The sequence below is a fragment of the Podarcis tiliguerta genome, assembly GCF_965153285.1.
Source record: "Podarcis tiliguerta genome assembly, chromosome: Z".
Taxonomy (NCBI): Eukaryota; Metazoa; Chordata; class Lepidosauria; order Squamata; family Lacertidae; genus Podarcis; species Podarcis tiliguerta.
Genome location: NC_139553.1, coordinates 45,888,074 through 45,894,073, shown reverse-complemented (window position 1 = coordinate 45,894,073; position 6,000 = coordinate 45,888,074).

Here is a 6,000-nt window from a genome sequence, read left to right as displayed (position 1 = left end):
GCAGGGACACACCAGGCAAGAGAGGCGTGGCCTTTTCAGATAGGAGGAGGGCCGCTTGCTCTGGCGAACCGTTGGTGGGTGGGTGTGTTGCAGCTTGCTCTGGAGAACTGTTGGGGTGTGTGCATAAGAAAGAAAGAAAAAGAAAGAAAGAAAGAAAGAAAGAAAGAAAGAAAGAAAGAGGGCTCAATCAGCACAAGAATACAGTATGTTGTCATAAGAGAAGCGCTGATCAGAGAGGGGAGTTAATAAATGAACCTCTCAGTGCTGCGTATTTCTATGCTAACAAAGAATACATCTTTTTACTTGTATCTTTTACTTCTGTATCGCTGTAATACCACTAAAGAACGTAGCTGAGGAATGCAACTGTGGACTCTATCAAATGTATTGCCCTTTTGTATCTTTCTAAAAGGTGTTTTCTTACACTAGGAGATGTAACTAGAATAGAAAAATGTAACTGGAAGAATGTAGCCAAAATATTTTCTATTCTGTCTGACTTTCCATTGCCGTATACTTGATCTGTCAATATTCTGCCGTTCACAAACTGTCAAAATACCTTCAAGCGCCACAGCACCACCTACTGGGTCTACAAATGACATCGCGAATACACACAAAATGCAACATAAAATCAGTTTAATTAATAAAAGTATGCAGAGCAGAACTTCACACCAGCACAGATAATCATGCAGAAACAGGACTTCACATATGCACACCCCTTGGACTTATGCCCAGGTCTACAAACGGACAACAATTTCCTTGACTATGACACTGTAGACTGCGGGGGCAAGTCAAACATGGATTGAATGGGGGAATTTGACTACTGTCAGCCTGAGTTACGAGCCTTGCTCAGACACTCACTGACACCCCAGCTCCAAGGAACTCAATATTGGGAACTTTTTATACGAGACAGACATTACATCCGCCTGGGTACTGCCATTTTTACCCTGGATAATCAACAAAATCGCCTGCGATGTACGAACGGTAGCTACTTCCTTTACAGCCAAGGGGAAGTTACCAAGCACCCAAACTGGACAGAGGTGGACAATGCGGGAGCTGTTTACATCTACACAGATTCCAACCACCCCCCAGAGAACTTAATTTTGGGGTTCCAATGCCTTTGAATGGACTCTCAGCCCCAGAAAACCCACCTACAAGGACTTTTCCTACGGCAATGTTGTTGCCTCTGGGACATTGGAGTAACCAACAACTGGGAAGGGCCAGAATACCTGGAAGGCTGGCTTCACTCTGCAGGGGCTGCACAAAACTCCGAGTGGACCACACCGGGCCTCAGAGGTGCGGGGGGTTGCCAAGGACATTAGACTTCTGAAAACCAATGACCCTCTGCATCTCCTAGGCACTGCACTTTGGCCCAACCCCTTTGTACCCGGAGCAATATCTTCTTTGCTCCTGGGACCAGGAGGAAATACTCAAATGTGGAGCAAGGTGGCCAGAGAAGCTCCCTGCCCCAACTGCTGGATCTCCACGCACACACCAAGTCACCAGAGGCAAGGCCTGCCCTTGGTAGCAGTGGCTGTGACCTTGGACAAATACTCCTCTGGGGACATAACTTCCTGGACCCTGACAGCCCTGAACCTTACCCATCAATACCTGATGGGACCCACAAAAGGGCCCCTCTGCCACCTCTTCGCAGGGGAAGGAACCCCTGTTGGGAAAAGCACCTGTGACATAAACCTTGACATCTTGATCACAGGGCAAGTGACTGTCTCTAACATCACTCAGTCTAGGACTTACGCAGACCTCACCAGTGCATTGAAGGAGGCCATGGGCCAACTGGCAGCCAGATTACCCCAACGCTATGCTTCTCCAAGCCTTTGCTTCCAGAAGTGAGCAATAAGGGGGAAAGAGTCCCAGTACCCTAAGGGGGGAAAGGAGGCATAGATGAAAGGTGGATGAAATAAATTTGACTGGGGGACTTAAGGCAATGTTTCGAATGCCCAGGAAACTCAGCGTACCCGAGAGAGGTCTGGAACTTTGTACAGTGGTACCTCAGGTTACATACGCTTCAGGTTACACACTCCGCTAACCCAGAAATAGTGCTTCAGGTTAAGAACTTTGCTTCAGGATGAGAACAGAAATCGTGCCCTGGCGGCGCAGTGGCAGCAGCAGCGGGAGGTCCCATTAGCTAAAGTGGTGCTTCAGGTTAAGAACATTTTCAGGTTAAGTACGGACCTCCGGAACGAATTAAGTACGCAACCAGAGGTACCACTGTATCCCTGCTGAGGAGTTTTCGGAATATCACTTTGGGCAACGGTTTACCCTCTCTCTATACCATTGTTGAAAACATTGTAAAGACCGTACTGAAGATACTGAACCAGTAAATGTGTGATGTGCATCGCCCGACCCCCCCCCCCACTGCCTCAGTCAGAGGTTGTAAATGAAAACTGAATAAGAGGCTGAAGATTGAGGAAAGAGAAGAACTTAGAGGGGGGGTGCTCAATGTCTTTTTATTTTTTAAAAAAGAAAGGATCTCTCCAGGACTTGGAGGAGACAAACTGCCGGGGGATATATGGGGTTAGATGCAGTCAGATTGTAACCTGAAAATTAGTGATTATTATGTATGTTCTTGGGTATTTAATTATGGGTAGCATTTTCTAAGTGGGGAGATTCAATATAAGAAAACCATCTAGATAAGGAGGAAGGAACATTTAAAAAAGGTACTTAAGAGGAAATTAAGGAAAGGAGTTCAGAGACGTCCGCTGGTGGAAGGGGGAATAGCAGCTAAGAGAACAAATTTATTGAGTTTATTAGGTAACATACGACCCCTAGTGGGGATATATGAAACAACATTTAAAAAACCCACCAACCTAAAGGAAACATGAAACATAAAGGATTAAAAGTATTTAAACAACAACATTTTCAATCAGGAAACAAAACTGGGAAACTGCTGGCTTGGCAATTAAGGAAAAAACAAAGCCAAAATATTATAAATAAAATAAAAGACAATTTACTGAAGCGTCTTAACCTGAAGCGTATGTAACCCGAGGTAGCACTGTATTAGAAACTGCAGTACTACAAAATAATATAAAAACATTGTCTAAAACGTATGAGTTTCTACTAGAATGGCACACAAAAGATGAAGAAATTAAGGATGTTATGACCAAATGGGCAATGGATATAGGACATAATACTGAATATGAAAAATGGTCAAAAGTATGGAATACAGGGTTAAAATTCACAGCATGTACACCATTAAAAGAAAATCTGTTAAAAATGATGTATCTGTGGTACCTCACTCCAACCAAACTAACAAGGATGTATAAAAAAGGAAGTAAAAATTGTTGGAAATGTGGGGTGAAAGAAGGCGGGGTTTTTTCACATGTGGTGGCTATGCGACAAGGTGAAAACGTACTGGGATAACATATATAACGAATTAAAGAAGATCTTCAGATACACGTTTCAGAAAAAACCGGAAGCATTTTTGTTAGGTATGGTTGGAGAAGAAATTGCAAAGAGTGATCAGAAATTGTTATTATACGCAACAACAACAACAGCGAGATTATTGCTAGCACAGGTTTGGAAGCAACAGCAATTGCCAACAGTGGAAGATTGGCAACAGAAGGTAATGCAGTCCACAGAAACAGTTACTGTAATTAACTGGGGAAATTCGACAACAGGGCAATGAAACTTTTCAAAAAGAATGGAAGAAATTTATGGTGTACATAGGAAAGATTTGTATGAAATAGAAAAACCAGCAGAATAGAAATAAACCTCATAATGTCTATCACAAATATTTTTATTGGAACACAAAAAGTACAATGTAATCAATATAACCAAATGTATTTACAAATAGTATATGGATGTTGTTGTTGTTGTTTAGTCATTTAGTCGTGTCCGACTCTTCGTGACCCCATGGACCAGAGCACGCCAGGCACTCCTGTCTTCCACTGCCTTCCGCAGTTTGGTCAGACTCATGTTTGTAGCTTGGAGAACACTGTCCAACCATCTCATCCTCTGTCGTCCCAACATCAGGGTCTTTTCCAGGGAGTCTTCTCTTCTCCTGAGGTGGCCAAAGTATTGGAGCCTCAGCTTCACGATCTGTCCTTCCAGTGAGCACTCAGGGCTGATTTCCTTAAGAATGGATACGTTTGATCTTCTTGCAGTCCATGGGACTCTCAAGAGTCTCCTCCAGCACCATAATTCAAAAGCATCAATTCTTCGGCAATCAGCCTTCTTGATGGTCCAGCTCTCACTTCCATACATCACTACTGGGAAAACCATGGCTTTAACTATACGGGACCTTTGTTGGCAAGGTGATGTCTCTGCTTTTTAAGACGCTGTCTAGGTTTGCCATCGCCTCTCTCCCAAGGAGCAGGCGTCTTTTAATTTCGTGACTGCTGTCACTATCTGCAGTGATCATGGAGCCCAAGAAAGTAAAATCTCTCACTGTCTCAATTTCTTCCCCTTCTATTTGCCAGGAGGTGATGGGACCAGTTGCCATGATCTTTGTTTTTTTGATGTTGAGCTTCAGACCATATTTTGCGCTCTCCTCTTTCACCCTCATTAAAAGGTTCTTTAATTCCTCCTCACTTTCTGCCATCAAGGTTGTGTCATCTGCATATCTGAGGTTGTTGATATTTCTTCTGGCAATCTTAATTCCGGCTAGGGATTCATCCAGCCCAGTCTTTCGCATGATGATTTCGCATATACTCCTTTCCCAATTTTGAGCCAATCAGTTGTTCCATATCCAGGTCTAACTGTAGCTTCTTGCCCCGCATACAGATTTCTCAGGAGACAGATGAGGTGATCAGGCACTCCCATTTCTTTAAGAACTTGCCATAGTTTGCTGTGGTCAACACAGTCAAAGCCGTTTGCATAGTCGATGAAGCAGAAGTAGATGTCTTTGTGGAACTCTCTAGCTTTCTCCATAATCCAGCATATGTTTGCAATTTGGTCTCTGGTTCCTCTGCCCCTTCAAAATCCAGTATATGGATAGACAACCACAATATGAAAATAAAAATTGTATGTATAAAAGGGTTTATACACTCATAGACAATTCTCAGACAATTGCGTAATCAGAATAATAACATTTAGAATGGATAAATACAATGTGAAAAATTAGAAGTGACATAAAGAAGCCAGAAGAAGGAAGGAGGGAAGTCAGCTTGCAGGAGCAAACTATAAATGTACAATGTAATACATGTATTTAAAGTATGTAAAACTAATAAAGATTATATTAAAGAAAGAAAGAAATTTATTCAGGAAAGCAACCAAATCACAGAATCTCTGGTGATGGAACTCTTAGAGGTAAGACAGCTCAGCTTACAGAACAGGCTTGCTCTTCATTTTTTGCTTGCGGGTTGGGGCGGAACATGTGCCTTAATTGGTTCAGAATGCTGTACCTATGTGACAGCCCAATCCCTGAACATTATGGGATATTTGAATGCCATACATGAATGAGCGGGAAAACTAACGGACATAAAACATGAAGGGTTGTTGAACTATAATTTACGGGATTGGTTACCAAACTAGGCTGGCTCAGGCAACTCCTTAAATGGATCTTATTTACTGTAGTTGTGGTTGTACTATGTATATTGCTGTTTTGTTGTGCTGCACACTGTCTAAATCAGGCATAGGCAAACTCGGCCCTCCAGGTGTTTTTTGAGACTACAATTCCCATCATCCCTGACCACTGGTCCTGTTAGCTAGGGATGATGGGAGTTGTAGTCCCAAAACATCTGGAGGGCTGAGTTTGCCTGGTCTAAATCCATGTTGCACTCTTGTGCTGTACTGCCCAACACCCTGGTTGTAGTGCCTTAGCCTTTAGAGCTTACTCCCGTTCCCCGACCGCAGCCACCTTCCTTGAATATGTGCAGATGCAACACCTGGGTGAGGGAGAATATGTGATTAGAGAACGTTAGTGGTGCGGAGAAAGGATTTGCGGTTCTTTCAGAACCTTAAGCAAATCTATCTCCGAAAGGGCAGCTGTTACGGAATTACTGGCGGGGGGGGGGCACACAAGCGAGATCCCAGTTCCGTTTCGGG